Genomic DNA, 18005 nt, shown 5'->3' on the forward strand with positions numbered 1-18005 from the left:
CTGTATGTCCAAACATTCATAAAAAATGAAATGTGATGTTATACAGTTTGTAACAAAATGTAATGAAATTCCCAAACATGAAGCAAGTGATACTCCAACTGCAACGTGTTTGTATTTCTTTATCAAACATATCTTGAATTTGGCTCAGTGCCCTTTGAAGTTTGAAATTAGTTTGAAATTAGTTCAATTTTGTGCCATTCTAGGTTTCCAGGTGTCGTTACTGTGAGCTTAACCTATCCCCTTAAATTGATGCCTTGTAGAAATGGGACTGAGCCATGTGAGCTATTGGTAAAATCATATTTGACTCTTAACACATGTTGAGGCAATGTTGAATTATCCAGGCATCCTCACTTTAACATGATAATGGGACTTTTTTCCCCTTTGCTAAACTGGGTGTGGCCAGCACATGATGCATCCGGCACACAGGCCAGGAGTTTGACAGCCCTGCTCTAAAATGTCAGTCCTTCCTTCTCAGTCTGTCTTGCTATCATACCTGGTTTGAAATAATCCAAATAGATAAACAGTTACAATAAACTATTTCTAGTTACAAAAATTTATAGCATCTTACTGCCTTCTATAGAGCATTTGCATTTATATAATATGGTTTGACTTATTTCTTGGCTACGTTGTTGTCATGAATTTGTCACTGGAACTATCTATATAACAATTACATCATTTTTGCACCATCCTCATATATGTAAATTAATGTTATACAATATTAATTTTAGTATTTGAGGGGGAACTGGCATCTATCAGTATAACAAAGGTGAGTAGGAAGATATTTTAATTATCCAATTCTGAAGGTAATTTAAATCTGAAGGTTCAAATTGTGTTCTTTTGTGAAATCTAAGGCAGGTGGCTTTTGTGTGATCTAACTTTCATTTCATTCTGTACCATGCTTCCTAAAACATATGTAAGTTAGCTACAACCCTTATAGCTGTCCTTTACAATGAAGCAAGCATACATAATATGGTGCTTTCCTGGACTTCGAATGTTTCAGGCCAATAAATAGGTTGCCAGTATTTTACAGGCTTTGTTCTTGTATTTTTCATAGTCAACGTGCATACAAAGGTGAAACAAGTGAAGATTTTTTTCTGGTATGTACCAATTAGACTTTAATGGTTGTGTCATTTACTTTATCTGGAGATTCCTGTCCCACCTTAGGCCATCTGGTTTACCTTGGATCACTTATTCTTTCTCAGCCCTAAGAAAAAGCCATTGAGAAACCACTAAGTGCCTGCCAAGAAAACTTCATGGGGGAACTCACCAGGAATCAAAAATAACTTGAAAGCAAAACTTTGTTTGTTTGTTTTACCAACAACTAGATTGGTTAGATTTATAAGTAGCTTTTCTTTTTAAGAGTATGATTGCCAAGCTACCTAAGACAGGCAACAAAATTAAACAAAAAAAAAAAAATGTTGCGTTGTGGAGTATTCTAGTTCTAACCAATCAGGCAGAGCCATGACTTTTGTAGAACAGGCTATTCCAATTTTTTCATCTTTTTCTTTTATTTTTCCAGAAGATACCTTGCCTTCTCCAGTTTTGCATCGTTATAGCTGGGCTATCTTGTTGCTATTCCAATATCATTGTTACTATAATTTAGTTTGTTACTATATATTATTATTTTGCTTGGGTTTTTTGTTTGTTTGTTTGTTAATGGCATTGGAATTAAGAAGGAAAGTAAGTAAAAGCTTAGGGAAAGTGGATGGATATTGACAGTAATAGACCAGCTAGGAGAATCTTGGTCTGTTGGGTGAGATGAGACCAAACCATGACTACTAGTAGCAGTAATCTTGAGTTTGAGAAATCTAAAGCAAGATTTCTCAAACTATCTGAAGAATAATTCACATGACAACTCTGTGATTTTGTTCAACTTTGTCAAAAAGAACTGATGATGATGAAGAGTTGTTTTTACTGAGATGTGATCAACTGAGCAAGATATTCTGAAAGTTAGTATGATATGGAGAAGAAAGAGAAGAGGGAGGATGTAAGAACTAGATTCTGAGAGACAAGCGGGGTATGGAGAGTATAGAGAATAGCTTTGATAGAGAGAGGAAAGATTCATTATCAAGGTAGCAAAAAGATAAAGAGCATGTAGAATAAATAGATTTATGAAAATGTCAAAGATAGAACTCCCTAATTCACATAATATATTAAAGAAGGAGTAAAGGATAGTTTGTTGTTGTCAGATCATATTCAGTTTTAAGTGAGGTTCACTGATGCCACCAACTTCAACAGAGAGAATAGACCAATTTGATCAGATATCTCATGAGATATCCCAGATGTCTCATGGAACAATGTAGTTTCCACAGGGTGCTTTCTGAGGCAGTAGTAGATAGTTCTGTTGAGTTTTTAATAACTTATTGGCACCAGGAGGAAATTATATTCTTGCATAAGTTTACACCTGAGGAGCTACTTCCTATTGACCCTGGAGAGTTTCTTGAAAATAAAATAGCAAAGAAACCTAAACAATGCTGGTGAAAAATAAATAATATATGAGATTGGAAACTGGGAAGAGCTCATTTTTTAGTTCATACTATGGCCATAAGAGCAGCAAAGCCAGAGGTGGTATTCAACCAGTTTGCACTTATTCAGGAGAACCGGTAGTGATTTGGCATGGGTCTCAGAATTGGTAGCGACCCCTGGGTGGCCATGCCCCCAAACTGGGTCACCCGACCACCTGGTTGCCCACTTGTCCCGGTAGCTCTACTAGCTTTCCCTACCACATGGTGGCCATGGTGCAGCTCAGGCGGATGTCCCAGGGCTGCTGCACATGCACACTGCGTGTGCAGCTGCTACACATGCAGTACGCATGTGCAACAGCCTCAGGACATCTGCCTGCCCTCCCGGAGCACATTTTCTGCCTTCTCCCAGCTGACGCGCCTCTTCCAGCCCAACCCAGGCCGGCCAGCCAGCAGGTGGGTGGGCGGATGTCCCAGGGCTTCTCACCGCCTTTGTCCCCTTGGGCTGGCTGAGCCAGGAGCCACCGTTCCCAGGCTTCTACTCTCCCATGCTTGGTCGACACCTCTTCACCTTGCCTGAAGCGGCTGGTCCTCCTGCCCCTCACCCTCCCCTCCCTTACCTGGCCTGAGAAGGTAAGGATGATGGCAGGGGATAGCGAAGCACGGGGTCCCTATCTTCCCCTCTCCCCCCCCTCTCTGTATCTCCCTCAAAGCCGTGGCTAGGCTTTCCTTGGTGCTCTTTGCTATTTTCATTTCTTCTTTTTGGAATCAAGACTGGCTGAACAAGGATCGCCAGCCGCGGCACTTTGCACAAATGCCCCGGAGCTCTTTTTTCTTTCTTTCTTTTCTCTCTTTCTTTTCTTTCTTGTTCTTCTCCCTTCCTCTCTCATGCTCTCTTTTTCTCTCTTTCCCTCTTTTTCCCTCTCTCTCTCTCAAAGCCATGGCTGGCCAAGCGCTCTTCCCTATCTTCCCCTCTCTCTCCCCCACTCTCTCTCTCTGGCTGAACAAGGATCACCAGCCACACTGGAAGCATCTCTGGGTGACCCATCTCCCCCTCCCCCTCCTCTCGCAACTGGCAGCCGTGGCAGGGCCGGGAGGATGGCATGCACACCCGAGAAGGAGGAGGAGAATGGTCATCCCTTCGGGATGCTTTTAGCGCAGCTGGCAATCCTTGTTCAGCCAGTCTTGATTCCAAAAAGAAGAAATGAAAATAGCAAAGAGCACCAAGGAAAGCCCAGCTGTGGCTTTGCGGGAGACACACACACACACAGAGAGAGAGTGGGGGAGAGAGGGGGGAAGATAAAGAAGAGTGCTTGGCCAGCCGTGGCTTTGAGAGAGAGGGGGGGAAGAGGGAAAGAGAGAAAAAGAGTGAATGAGAGAGGAAGGGAGAAGGGTCTTCTAGTCCAACCCTCTGCTCAGAATGGAAAATTGAGGATGCCAAGTCAGTTTGGAGGGCCAGGCAAAGGTGTCAGAATAATCTTTGGAGGGACCCTATACCAGGGTCTCCAACCTTAACATCTTTAAGACTTCTGGACTTCAACTCCCAGAATTTTCTCCCAGAATTTTGGGACTTGAAATCTACAAGTCTTAAAGTTGCCAAGGTTGCCTGCCCTATACCATTTCAGAGAAATGGCTGTCCAGGCTCTTCTTGAAAACCTTCAGTGTTAGAGCATCCAGAACTTCTGAAGACTAGTAGTTCCACTGGTTAATTGTTCTCACTGTCAGGAAATTTCTCCTTAGTTTTAGGTTGCTTCTTCTTTGTTCAGTTTTGATCCATTGCTTCTTGTTTTGCCTTCTGCTGCTTTGGAAAATACATTGCCCCCCCTTCTTTGTGGCAACCCCTCAAAACCCTGTTTTGTGACCTGCCTATCGCACTCTTGGACAAAGCATTTTCCAAGGAGCCATTTCCTCCTTTCAGTGGTCCATAAAAGTACATCTATAGTATGTGGATGCAGATAATAAAGTCGAAAAAAGGTGAATTTTTTTACAGAACTACAGATATATTGAGGCTGGGGGTAACAAGGAGTTGCTAGGAGGGGTGGGACTGGGCGAAACACCCCTTGACATGAGTGATGTCGGATTGGCCATGACCACCCAGTCACATGACCACCAAGCCACGCCCACCCAGTCACATGACCACCAAGCCACACCCACCAAATAAGCCACGCCCATAGAACCGGTAGTAAAAAAAAATAAATTCCACCACTGAGCAAAGCATAACATTTTCCTGTTCTTGTTATATCTACAAAATACCCCTTCAGCAGCATCTTTTAAAGTGATCCATACTTTAGTAGGGAAGGATGGGCTGGGAGATATTTACAAGGCTACTCAGAGCTGGGTGACTTCTGGGCATCATCATGATGAGGTGAGTGAAACTATATTTTGTGAGATTATTTGGGAAAAAAATTATCTATTTAGTCCTGAAGTACCTGTATCTTGGGTACCAGGAAGCTGTTTGATGAAAACCTTCTTGGAAGTGACAGGATGCTGCCTCAGGGCAGAAACAGATCCTTGAAAGATGGGGTGCTGCTGTCTGCCTCAAAGGAGGCAGTGCACCCTCTTCAAGAAGTCACTGCTTGATCTAGATAAAGGGGATAATTATTGAACTGTGTCCAACCTTCCTTTGTGAATAAAAAATTTTCAGATGATGAGACTGCAGGTTTTGAGACACCTAGAAGAAATAGATTATCTGGTTCCTTTTCAGTCTGGCTTCAAGCCTGGGTATGATGCCAAGACCATACTGATTGGACTTGTGGATGACATCTGGCATGACTAGGATAGAAAGTAGAACGCTCCTGGTATTGCCTTTTGCAGCCTTCTTTAACATCTATCATAGTAGATGTATGAATTGACACTGAGGATTGAGAGTGGCAGTGGAGTACTCTATGCAATAATACTCTACTTTCCTAATGAACTGGATCATGTGACCGTGGGGAAGTTGCAACAGTCATGAGGACAAATGATACATTAATTTTTTCATTGCTGTTGTAACTGAATTATCACTAAACAAATGGTTATAAGTCGTGAAAACTGTTGTATTTGTTTTACTGGCAAGAAGTGCTATGTTTTAGCTGACACTGCTCCAGCATGCATACTCAGTACTGTTATCCCCAAATAGAGTGGAAAATGTTCAGCATCTAGCAGGATATAGTCTGTTCCCTGTGGAAAGCTCCTTTAAATGTAACCTTTATGACTAGTTCTGCTCTTCTTGTTGTTTTGGACTATTCTTTTTTTTTCACATGCCCTTGCTGCCTTCTCAGAAAGTGAAGGATATTGACTTTAGAACTTTATTCAGCCCTAAAAGAAAGAATCTTACCTTTTCTTCCAGCATTCAATTAATTGATGCAATAGAAAAAAGAGGCAACTGAATATTAACTGCTAATGAAAGATACTTAATGATGGTACAGGCAAATGTAAGTTTAAGGAGAAAATGAGCTGATAAAAATAAATGATCTAATCAATTAAAGATTATTTGGTCCATTTGCAGAGTTATTGAATTCAATTAAAGATTACAATTCTCCTTTTAAAAACATCCTTTAAATGCCTTATAATTACTTATGTAAAAATACATTTCAAAAGGGAGCTAGATTTGTTGTACTAAACATAGGTTTTCATCAGCAGTGGTTATCAGATGTTATGAATACAGTTAATCTGGCATGTCTTAGAAGTGATCGAATACCACTCATTCATCACTCATACAGTTGCTCACAAAGTCACACAGGTTTTATTGACCCAGGCAAATGGCCAAAATGGAATTTCAAGACAATTTCTCCACGTGGCTAGTTTCTTTCTTTCATAGATCAGACTTGTGCAGATTTGCTATATCTGTATGTAAACCTGATCACTTCTGGGATTTGCCACCTGCCCAAGCCCAACCTCTGTAATACAGGATAGTCTACTGTTTGGCATGCACATGGTATCAAATTCAATTTGGAACATTCTTCTGTGAGGCTGGAAACATATACAGCTTTAAATTGTGTGTGCCATCTGCATTCATTACAGATAAGAGATTTCTGTGGGCAAACTGCCTGAGTGCAGAATAATTTCCCATGCTTCTTGTGTTCCAATCCTATACTGTACCCCAGCTCCAATTTCCTTCCAATATCCTAATCTTGGATTATATCCCAACTGCCTTTCACATGTCTATTTTGCCTATCATCCTCTTTTCAGTTGTTATTGAGAAGTTTTCATGCAAAGAGATGTAATTTTCTGAAACAAATGACAATAGATTGAAAAATTACTTAGAAACTATTCTCCTTACTTGAAATCATACTTCCTCCTGTAGCTGAACAATTTGTAACTTAACCAAATTCAATACTTCTCCATTGTAACCTAGATTAATAATGTATTTGATCCTGTTCTTACAGGGTAATTGACTTTTTGTAAGCCTAGTAAAAATCTAGTGCCCATTTCAATTTTCATAGACAGGGGAAGGTTTTGCAGCACCCTCCCTAAAATGTCTGCTTTCAATTTGTTCATCATATAATTACCATATTTAAAAAAAAAAAGTGGGGCCTCTCAGTAAATTAGGGCCTCACCTAATTTCAGCAAGGAAATTGGAAGGATTTATTGTTATCTGAACGATAGATTTGGTATCTTAAAATACTTTCCTCATTTCTTCAGTAAAATTCATTGTTTAATCATGTCATATTTTAGGATAAAAAGGAATGTTGTTCACCAATTTATCTTTAGAAAAAATATATCTTTGTTTTTTGCTTAAAACCCTGGATTTCCTAATTCTTCACTGTAAAATAATCAGTTGTAGTATTCGACCGGTTCAGCCCGGTTCAGGCAAATTGGTAGTAAAAATTTGTACTGTTGGGCCAAACCAGTACTAAAAAAAAATCTGCCGGTTCAGCTGAACTGGTATGCTATGCTGGGATCTCCCTCGCTGTCTTATTGCTTCACCCAGGAGACTTCCCTAAGGCCCAGGAAGCAAAAAGGGGCGTGCAGAGGGAGTGCTGCGAAGGCCCACTGGGTTCCGTTTTTTGCCTCCTGCGCCTCAGGGAAGCCTTCTGGGAGCAAAAGCGGACTCCTGGGAGGCTTCCTTGAGGCCCAGGAGGCAAAAAACCCAGAACATGGGAGGGTGCACAAAAAAGAAGCCACACCCACCCAGTCACATGGCCAAACCTACCTATCCACTCCCATCTAGCCACGCCCACAGAGCCACTAGTAAAAAGTATTTGCATCCCACCCCTGATAGTAATGCAGTTTGTTTTATTTAGTGTATTTGTGTGTGTTTATATATGTGTTATGTATGTGTCTTATGTGTCTTTCTCTGTCTCCAAATAGTTACTCTCATTCAGAGATTATTTTGATTTACCTGTTGCTGGTAGACTACTATGGAAGACATGCGGGAGACACGCTGGCATGTAAACATGTCACAAACAGCAGCTGAGCCTGTGCCTTTATGTTTCAGGGTAGGACTGTTCTAAAGATACTAGAGGACAACTGCAACAGCAATTATTACACTGAAAGAACACCTCTTTGAGCTAACATTTAAACAGAGCATGAGGTTGAATTTGGATATAGGGACATTCTTCTTAATTTTGCTACCATGTTTAGAATCAGTTTCTGAGAAAATGATAGTTCCTCTATGCAGAGATAGTAGACCTTTAAGTTTGTTTGTTCATGGTGCTATATACCTGGGGTCCCTAACTCCTGGACCATGCACCAGTCTGTGGCCTGTTAAGGAACCAGGCCATACATCTGGAGGTGAGTAGTGTAAGAGAGAAAGAAGCTTCATCTGTATTTGCAGCTGTTTCTCAGCTCTAGCATCACTGCCTCAGCTCCACTATCAGGCATTAGATTCTTATAGGAGTGCAAACTCTACTGTAAAGTGCACATGAGAGATCTAGGTTGCACAACCCTCCCCCATGGGTCGGTGGAAAAATTGTCTTCCACTAAACCGGTCCCTGGTGCCAAAAAGGTTGGGGATCACTGCTTTGAGATGAGAGATCCATCCATGGGATAATTCATGGGATTTCCAAATATTCGTAGATAATTTCTTTTCCAATGCTAACAACTTTACCAAAGTCTTTGACTCACATGAGAATATTCAGGTTAAAAAAGTGACCAAAAACAAATATGCTCTGCAGTACATAATAATACAGTACTTCCCCATCCTATTTTTAGCATTTATTTTTTATTTTTTAAATGAAGGGGAGCTAGCATGGTGTAAGGCAGAGCTCCAGCTGAAACATAATCTGCATTTTCATTACAAACAGAAACTTCTGATAACTGTTTGTAAAAAAATAAAACAACAAATGGCTGCTTTGCTTGTCTTATGATATACAGATGTTCAATACAGTTTGGCCACACCTATTATGGCAACCATTTTAGAAGAGTGACCATAAAACATACCCAATCTTCAACATGTCCCTACTAACTCCAAAAGGTTAAAAACTCCTGAATTAGACATGGGAATGTTAATAAAAGGGTCCCCATATAGAGTATCATTAGCATCAGTTCAGGGGTAGGATTCAAATTTCTTAACAACTGGTTCTGTGGGCATGGCCTAATTTGTGAGTGTGGCTTGGTGGTCATGTGACTGCGTGGGCATGGCTTGCTGATTGGATGTGGCTTGGTAGTCACGTGACTGGCTGGATGTGGCTTGTAAGTAAATATTGTAAATATTTATGTAAATATTGATGTTTTTATTTTAAAAAGAGCAACTTTTACCCAATATCAAGCAAAGCAGGCAGGCCGATTGAGTTGCTCATAGAATCACAGATTCACTCAGAGATCTACCTTTCTGCAATCTGCTGTCTGAGTCTGTCATATAAAATTAGCTTGGAAGCAAACTCATAAACTTTGCTAGCAAGCAAACTCACAAAATCAACTCACAATATACCATGTATATAAATAGTGATTTTTTTATTAAAAAAAGAGAGCAACTTTTACCCAAAATCAGGCAAAGCAGGCAGACAGATTGAGTTGCTCACAGAATCAAAGATTCACTCAGAGATCTACCTTTCTGCAATCTGCTACCTGACTCTGCACTGAAAAATAGAAGCTTCAATCCCAAGGAAGGTTCAGCTCTGCTTTTAGATTAGCTAGAATCCAAGAAATCCAATGATTTCCTGCTTTCTAACTAATCTAAATCTCCCAGCACAGCTGAAAGTCAGAACAGCTGATCATCAGGAGAAAAAAGGAAAAATAGCAACTTACCAAAAATTAGGCAAAGGTACAATACAGGCAAGTTTGATGGCGTGCACGGCAGGCAAAGAGTGAGTGGGCGGGATGGGGCTAGGTGGGGCCAGCTAGTGGCACAATTTGCTGGTTCTCCAAACCGCGTAGAATCATAACAACCAGTTCTATAGAACCGGTCCAACCAGGTGTAATCCCACCCTGTATCAGTTCCACTAGAGCAGAGGTGTCAAACTCGCTGTGTCACATTGCCATCACGTGATGTATTGTGACTTTTTCCCCTTCACATGGGCATGGCCCGCACATAATACATGGCCCACCAGTTTGACACTTTTGCACTAGAGTGAAATCTCAAATCTCCAATGAACTCACAGATATGGTGAGGTTTATAAAGGGTGGAGAAGGAGGAAAAGCAAAATTGCAAAAGAATGAAAATGCAGAAAAGGAAGTGATTCTGAAAAATCCTATTGTATGCAAAATAAAATGATTTCTCTTTTCCACCACAACCAATTTATAGCAGTCTTTTCCTAAAAGTTGGATTAAGAAATGATTGCAGAATCTGTACCCTTTGCAGAGGATTTCAGTCTTTTGGTTTGGATTTCTTCAGTCCAAATAGATCTGAGGGGACAAATGCAATCACAGCTGTTCTATCAAGCAGTCCAGGTCATCTAGAACTTAGTGCATATTTGTCCACATGAAAATTCCATTTGTTTCTCCAATAACCAATTTAAATAATTCTGTTTTATTTCAGTGAGTTGGAAACTTGCTGGTGGATTTGGGCATCCAGCAAAGTGAGTGATGCTGTTCTTTGCATGCATCAGAGCAGCTAACTTCCAAGAGGTATTAATCAAAAGCCAAGGCACAGGATGCTTGGATCAGCACCTTGCAACCTAATTAAAACCGAGCACATTAAATAAAGGAAAATGGAAATGGTTCTATTCTTAAACTGATGCATGAGCAGTAAGGTCGTTTTTACACGCGTTAGTGAATCTTCACATATTTTATAGTGACACATTTATAATGGAATCAGGGTCGTTATCTAGAAGAGAATATTATCCATTCCCCTGTTTTAATTATTAATAATGAAAATGATCTGCTACTAGGTTTATAATATCTTTTCTTATAAGCTTTTCAGTTAAGGTGCCCTTTGATTATTTCCCCGCACTGTGGGACAGTAGGCATAACTTCGTAAAGTGCTGAGTTTGCTCTCCTTGCATGAGTCCCATAGAATTTATGATATTGTTCTATCTGTCAAAGTAGGCAACTGTCTATCTAAGCTAGCATTGGCTCCTGCAGAGATAAATAAGTGAGAGACAGCCCTTAATTTTTTGGGAAGGGAGAGAGGTAGGATGGCAAAAACTGTAGTGAGCAAATCTATATCATCCTTTGGTATTTCCCATCTCAGCAAGATGAAAGCTCTGCTACCTTTTTAGACTGTGTATTGCCACTCTGATCTACTATGCCTACTAGTGATTCTCAGAATCTCCTTTCCCCAGATTTAACCACTTAAATAGAGAGACTATACGTGAGGTATCACAGATCATGAAAGAAATGGCAAAGCTATCATCACTTTGTTTGCATAGAAGATTTGAAATTAGAGACTGATAACAGTAGATGGAAAAAAAAATCCTTGTTGGATTAGCTCTTTTATTGTAGCATGATACAGAGTCATGCTTGATAAAGCCTGTGGTATGATACAGTCATAGCATGGGTCACTTAAATACGTCTGACCATAACTTGGTATAGCTGAATCTCTTCCTGTTGATTTGGTGATCGCTGCCATTTGGCACTCACATGTGGCTAACTGAGAAGAGTTTTAAAACCTTAAACTAGAAATTGAATGAAAATGCATTGAAAGACAAATAATTTAGTAAATTAAGCATGGCGGGGTGGTTAAATACAAGGACATATGGAACTGGTCTTTAGAGCAGCATCTCCTAAGCAAATAGCATATACCTGAAACTTCTACTTTTTTATAAGCAGCTTTTTTAAAAAAATCCAAAAACTTCAACCTCCTTTAGGGAATATATTCCACCACAAAAGGGTTGGATTTTTTGTTGTTGTTTTTTTTAATTTGCATTTGTATTTGAACATGTCAACCTTTGTCTCCATACTTTCTTTGGCCACTGGATGGAGATAGTTCACTAAAAGCTTCCAAACAAATATTTCCAGAAATTATTTCATGTACACACTCCATACTTTGGTATAGGAGGTATACAGTACTCCCAGGCTATGGTATTGGATTTGAAAATTTGGGATGATTCCTTTGTTTGCTATTTTTTCTCTACTAATGGGTTTCTGGTAACAGTCAATTGTGTTCTCTTATTTTAGTTATCTCATACTTTTTCCCACCAAAGAGGTGGTTTTGAGTTTAGGATTATTGATCAATGGTTTAATGTTACAACTGCAAATTTATGTACCCAGTCCATAATCAGAATGAAATATGCCCAGCAAAATCTTTTCAGCCATGTATTTTAACACTGGCAGAAAGCAAAAAAGGAACAAGAGCAGTAAACATTTAGCAAAAATGCTAAAAATGACATTATATCTGAGGGGGAAATATTTTAGATACTTGGGAGGAACTTCTAGAGATCAACAGCTTTATAGCAATGGCAATCCTATCATTGACATGAATCCAGATGATCTGATAGCTTTATTACCAAATCTGGTCATCTGTAGAAAATGAAATACCCAGCCAGCAGCTGTCTAAGATTATATATTGACCTAATAGCAGAGCTAGATGAAAGACAGTTGGTTCATAAACACAGTTTCTCCATTAATGGTATTGTCTGCTTGTAGACAAACAAGGGGTCTGGAAGTTTCTAAAGGAGAATAGAAAAAGAGGATATGTTCTTTTTGAAAGCCAAGGAACAGAATTGAAAATGAAGGAACAGAATAGAAAATGAAGCAGATAGCTACATCATAAACTATTTTTAAAAGAGTATGTCTTCAATCAGCTCACGGGAAGGAGGGAGAGAAAAGAAAACATATTAACTCAGTAATAACCATATCCTAAACTAATAAATGCCAAGGTCTCGATTTTTGCCTCATAAAATCTTCAGTGGCCCAATGAGTGAAAGACTCTCAATCATTTTAACAGAGAATTTATAAGAACAAATGTATATCAGCATCACTCTGGTTTCACACCATTAACCTATCTCAAACAGAAGGCCATTGCTTATGACAAATGCAGGTACAACTTGAGAGATTTAATGCTTCAATGATGCTTCTCTTCCTGCCTGGCAGTGACAGTTTAGATCCACCAATAACAGATGAAGAATTACCCTGCAAACATCTTTTCTCTTCTACACCTATGTACAATTCTGTACCTCTGTGACCTAGTTTTTGGTTTGTGCATTTCATCAATACCATTTCTTAATTTTCATTTCTTAATTTTCCCATGATATTTCCCATTGGAGGGAATGGGGAGAAATCCCATTTCTGGAGGTTCAGACAAAGTAAGAATTAAAAGAAAACCTGGACCTCTCACTGCAGCATAGTGGGTGGAGAGATCGGAAGCCCACAAAAACTAACACTGAAGAACCAATAAGGTACAGAGGTTCTCCTAAAACCAGATTTTTAAAATTGGAATGGTGGAAGTACCTCCTTTTTGCTTTTTTCCTTTGGTGTGTGTTTGTTTGCAGGACCACTGTTTCATGGAACTGGCTGAAAGTCATGTTTAAATAGAAATAAATAAAATAAAAACTCATGTCTGTAGAAGTCCATTTTGGAGATTAGGGAATTATACAGCAATCTTGGAACTAGTGAAACCTTGATGTGAATTATGATGTGATTTTGTTTTAAGGATTGCAGTTTGAGTGATGAGGAGAGTAGGGATCTTGGCTTTAGAGAACTAGCAGCTGAAATCAAATTATTCAGAAGTTGTGGGGTTTTTTTTGTAGAGTTATTTGTTTGTTTCCTTTTCCCAGGGGTGGGTTTCTACTGTTTCTGTCCACCTCTGTAGAACTGGTAGCTCTGAAGAGCAGCAGACATATAACCGGTTCTATGTCTGCTGATGTTTTTGCCCATCCTCCCACCCGGGCTGTTACCTGACCTTTATTTCCTGATTTTTTTCAACTGCAGCTGCCGTGGGAGGCACAGCTGCAGTTAAAAAAGCAGGAAAAAAGGGCTTTTTGAAAGGCTGCTTCTCTGCATGCAGCATGCTGATGATGATTTACAGGCGCGCCCACGCAGCATGCAGAGAAGAACATCATAAATCACCGAACCTCGTAAATGACCGAACTGGTAGTTAACCCTGTCGGATCCCACCCCTGCCTTTTCCCTTTCTCTTACATATACAATATAGACTTAAATTATAAATGAATCTGTGACTCACATTCTGGGGGAAATATTAGCCAATATTAGCCACTAGGATGCTGATTGAGTAAAATATGGCAGAGATGGATTTTTCTCAGGGGAGGAGGGGAAATAATAGTAGCATTGCAAGGGGATTCTTCCCAGTTGTAAGAAGGCTACAATAAAAATGTGCATAGGGCATTTTGGGATCCCCCTTCATGGAAACCAATAGAGCTAACTCATCAGATTGTGTGTGCATACATATTCTGTTTCCCCCATATATTTTGCTGAAGTTTGATTTTAATACCTTGTTTGGAAATATTTGCCACAGTATATAATCTTTCTAATTCATCAACATTTTTAGTGTGGCTGTTAAAGAAATATATAAGGCCAGTTGCTATAGTCTATGAAGACTATAGATGTGACCATGTACAGTACAGAGCAAATGGGTATTCACTAATAACAGAAAAAAATATTTCTATGTTAGTAAAGCCATATTCAGTAAGCAGCATCACATACCGCCACCTGCCCTGCCTACCTCTTTAACACTGATGGCAAATGCCCACATGGAAGACCAAAGCAAAGATGGTATGACACAATTAACATAGACATAAAATTCATCTAGTTGGACCTGGCTGCTGCATTTGATCATATGAAATGGCGTTCATTGATCTGAAAAGCAAAGCCTGCACCTGTAGGAAAATGCTAGGATCATAAAGAAAAAGAATGTCCTGTAGTCTAAGAACTAGAAAATTGTACATAACAGGACATTTAATTACTAAAATACATTTCCTGTGACATTACTGTAAGCATGACAATTTGAATCCAAACCATGCTTTTATTTTACTTTTACATTTAAAAATGCCACTTGGAAAAAATGTTAAAAAGAGCCCTTCATAAAAGCTTAGAATTTAAAATATGACATATGTCAGAATTTATTTTCAAAGATGGGGAGAGGAAGGAATTCATTTGTATTTAATATTTTAACCACTATGTTTCTTCAGATTATTTTTAAAAATGAAAATATGTAGGAAATAATCTTCAAATTTTCAGAAGCCAAAGTAATATGGATTAATAATAATTTCAATAAAGTCATTGTTAGGAAAAGTAGAATGATCATGAAAGTAAACGAAAATAACCGTACTTGTTTATTTTGAAAATAGGCACAAAATTCATTATTTACTTATGAGGTATCCTTCAGCAGATTTTTTTTTAAAAAATCTGTAATTGAAGCCATATGTAGTTATATCTACAACCAGATAAATACAGTTCAATATAGTATTATCTTACAGTAAATAGTAGTCTTAATTATTTCATTCTGGATTTCTAACAATTGCTTTAACAGTACAGATGGAAAGCACTTCAGTTTTTGCCAGGCTTTCAGGCTTTGCTAATTAACAGATTTAATTCATATATTCTTTAACAGTGTATTAGCACTATGCATGCTATTCTGGAAATCCACATCTGTTAATATTGCTACCCAAATAAGATCTGTATTAAACCAGCCAAGCTTTAATAGTTTTGAACATATACACATGTAGAAATAAATATAAATATATGAGAGAAAAATAAATAACTATGTCAAAGGTATCCCACTCTAAAATAATCTTCATAAGTAGAAATGAAAGTATTATTAAATGATATGCCTACACTAGTAGTTAAATTAAGTTTTTCTAATAATTACAGAATGTAAGGGTTGACAGGGTCTCGGAGATCATTCATTTCAATTCCGTGCCTAGTGCAAGAATTCATTATGACGGCATCCCAGACAGATGGCCATCCAACCTTTGTTTAGACATCACAAGCAGCAGGAAAGTTCATCATCTCCTGAGGCATCTGTTCCACTGATAAGTTACTTTTACCATTAGCAAGTGTTTCTGATGTCCAGTCAAAATCAAGTTGTAATTTAAACCCATTGTTTCTTATCCTACCTTCTAGAAGTACTTTGTAAATGGTGCATATGTAAATTATTATTCTCTGTATTTATTCATTAGACCTGCAGTTAAACATAGATGATTATAAATGAATGCCTCATTTGCATATTAAAGAGGAACAAAATAAAACTAGTTCTCCCTGTTGAGTGATACATCAATTGATAATATTTGATTGAAGTATATAAAATGATATAAGTTAGTATATGAGAAAAACTGTATCTGTATCTGTTTTAAGGATTCTAATATATAATCAATCTCAAAAACAAAGTCACAAGATTGTTCCCTATATTTTTCATTCAAACATTTCTTTTTCAGCAATCTGGGATGGGGTAGAGTTGTAATAAAGTAGGACTCCCATTCCACTAAGGCCTGAATACTAAAAGTAAACTAACAATCACACATATTCCAGAAATCAAAACATGATACTATAATTAATTCAATAAAATTAATTATAGTATTAGTATATCTGAGGCAATCAGATACTTTCTTGATATTCAGAAGTTACAATGAACAATCTAAAAGGCTCTCTCAGGCCAGCTCACTTCATAGGTTTGTTGTAGGGATAATAGGAAGAGAAGAAAGGAATGGTTAGATAAGTTTGCTGCCTTGTATTATTTATAAAAGTAGTGAATATGGGATTAAAACCTAATAAAAATAAATAAAAAGGCAAGAGGATTAGAGTAGGAAGTGAGAGGAATTTTTGCAGTGGTTAAGCAAAAGACTTACCGATAAGTTATTTGATTCTGGATCGGTTTTAAAAAGAAAGAGGAAATATTTGCCTGTCCTTGTTTTCTAGTTTATTATGTGATAGAAGCTGGTTTAGCTCCTGTTGCAAAAGAGAGAGGGGGATGAATGAATGAATGAATGAATGACTCTTTTGAGCAGGAATCTTAGGTAAAAGCAAAAGGTGGGAAGTGAAAGAGGAAGGGATATGGAATCTAGCTTTGAATAAAAACAAAAAGAATAAGGATGGGGGGAGAATTGTTCATTACTGCAATCTCTATCAATTAGCTGCATAATTTTTATTCTTATGGAATTAACAAGGATTTTGGAAACAGAAAAAAAGTTGTATCTCATTTTTTCTTTCTTTAGTACAATAAGCGGCAAATAGAGATCTTCCAATTATCACTTTACTTCCTTAAGATCTCATAAATCTTGAATACCAAATTAATAATTTATTCTGATGTCTGGGAATTAGATTATTTTACTTCCACATTCAACATCATAAAATAAAAAAGAATAGAAGATGTGAGAAGAGAAATTGTATCTGAATCTATATAAGATAATGTGTGTGGGGTAGTATGATTATTGTATAGTGTATCCTATATTTCCTTTTTGACTTAAACAGGGTATGTTATTTTAAAAGTCAAATACCATATTTTTTGGACTATACGACGCCCCGAAGTATAAGACACACCTAGCTTTGGGGGAGGAAAACAAGAAAAAAAAATCCACCTCTTCCTCCCAGCAATTTGCGTCTTTGCAACAAACAGCAAACAGCCTGGTCAGCTTTAGCACAGCCTGATTAGCACAAGCAGCTGATTGTCAGTTGGATCGGCCTCCCAATGATCAGCTGTTTCAGGTTGCAGGGATTTCCACCGCCTATTGCTGCTTCCATGCACCCCATTTTTGCCTTTGCATCCCATTTCTGGCCTTCGTGTGCCCTATGTTCAGCCCATTCCAGGCTATGTGGATTGGAAGGGGCCAAAAATGGGGCACACAGAGGCCAAAAAACAGGGTGGGTGGAGGCTGAAAATGGGATGCGGATGCTGAAAAATGGGGCACGCAGAGGCAGCATTAAGTGGTAGCAATCCCTGCAGCCTGAAACAGCTGACAATCAGGGGGCAGATCCAACCAGAAATCAGCTGCTTGTGCTAAATCAGGCTGTGCTGAAGCTGACCAGGCTGTTTGCTATTTGCTGCAAGGAGGCAAATTGCTGGGAGGAAGAGGCTGGGAGAGGCTTTGGCAATATTTGCTGTATAAGTTGCACAGACATTTCGACCCACTTATTTGGGGGGGGAAAGTGCTTCTTATACATGGAAAAATACGATATATATCTGTATCTGTTATTTCTCTCTCTCTCTCTCTCTCTCTCTCTCTCTCTCTCTCTCTCTCTCTCTCTCTCTTTGTGTGTGTGTGTGTGTGTGTGTAATGTACATAGTAT

The 18005-nt window shown here is 38.6% G+C and overlaps 1 protein-coding gene across 27 annotated transcripts in view; it reads left to right on the top strand.

The window, feature by feature from the left end:
• Positions 1 to 18005, top strand: part of NRXN1 (neurexin 1) — a 915732-nt gene that overhangs the window by 802349 nt on the left and 95378 nt on the right. The window lies entirely within an intron of this gene.

Source organism: Pseudonaja textilis, chromosome 1 (genome assembly GCF_049901715.1).
Source record: "Pseudonaja textilis isolate UNSWEBS1 chromosome 1, rPseTex1.2, whole genome shotgun sequence".
In the NCBI taxonomy this organism is placed as follows: domain Eukaryota; kingdom Metazoa; phylum Chordata; class Lepidosauria; order Squamata; family Elapidae; genus Pseudonaja; species Pseudonaja textilis.